This window comes from Ipomoea triloba, chromosome 4 (assembly GCF_003576645.1).
Source record: "Ipomoea triloba cultivar NCNSP0323 chromosome 4, ASM357664v1".
Taxonomy (NCBI): domain Eukaryota; kingdom Viridiplantae; phylum Streptophyta; class Magnoliopsida; order Solanales; family Convolvulaceae; genus Ipomoea; species Ipomoea triloba.
In genome coordinates, this window is record NC_044919.1 from 34,437,871 (window position 1) to 34,439,154 (window position 1,284).

Below are 1,284 nucleotides of genomic sequence, written 5' to 3' on the forward strand. Positions count from 1 at the left end.
TTTTTTTTTTTTTTTTTTTTTGTCTTTTTAGTATGATACAATGATACATATATCATGTATCTCCACAGATGTATAAACCATAAAGAATTCCATTTTTTGTTTTTGTTTTTGTTTTTGTTTTTTTTTTTTGTGTCATGGGAATATGGGATACAAGTTTGAAACTTGTATAATTGGAAAGTAGGCAATAAAGAATGGGCGGATTTATGGGGGCAGTTGCCCCTCACCCCTCCCACCCCTATATATATGTATGTATATAACTACATATATAGCATAAGTGTATATATAAAAATGTAAGGGAATTATATATTTATGTATATAAATACATATATAGCATAAGTGTATACATAAAAATGTATGGAAAAATTGTAATTTATGCCCCTCTATAATATGTCAATTGTTAATGTCACTCTTAAATTATCAATGATGTAAATGTTGCCCTTCAATTTTTAAAACGGTGCATATACTACCCCTCTCTTGTCACTACAAGAGGGACAATATATTTTCCGTTTTTAAACTACTAATAAATCAGGAATAACATTGATAATTGACATATTATTTAGAGATATGAATTATCATTTTCTCAAAATGTAATGTATATGCATGTTGCTAAATATTTAGGTAGCAGGTAGCTTAGGATTTTATTTTATTTTATTTAGCTTAGGCTATTTTTATCTCTGCAAATCTCTCTCACTCTAAAAAAAATAGGTCCTACTTCCACATCACCCAATTTACAATTCATTTACTATTTACACTACATCCTTGCAATATCACATCACTTTAAAATATTGCTCCGTAATAAATAAATAAAGTAGAAAAAGAAAAAGTACAAAAGCTGCCATAGCAGCTGTGTTTATAACATTTCAAAGTGCTTTAAAATTTTCGAAAAAATATATATTTTTGTCCCGACTATTATGTAATTCATTATAAACATTGTATTATAATTTTGCCATCAATATTTATGAATTCATTTGAATTTCGCCCCAGGGAAGGGAAAAGAAAAAACTATGGATCCACCCTTGTAATCAAGAATTGAGATAGATGTAAGGTAGTGCATTTATGGGAGAAATTAGGGAGACGTTGCCAAGTGTTTTGGGAAGAAGCCCTCGATGGTGCACCATTGCTGATTTTCTGGTAGGCCCATATTTCCCAATTTCCTTTGCCGACCAAACACTCCCATCTTAAACATCGCATCCGACACGTTGCTTACTCATCCCAGGAATGGGAAATCTGGTAGACCAACATGGATGTCGACTGATAAATTAAACTTTGAGCAGCTCCTACTAT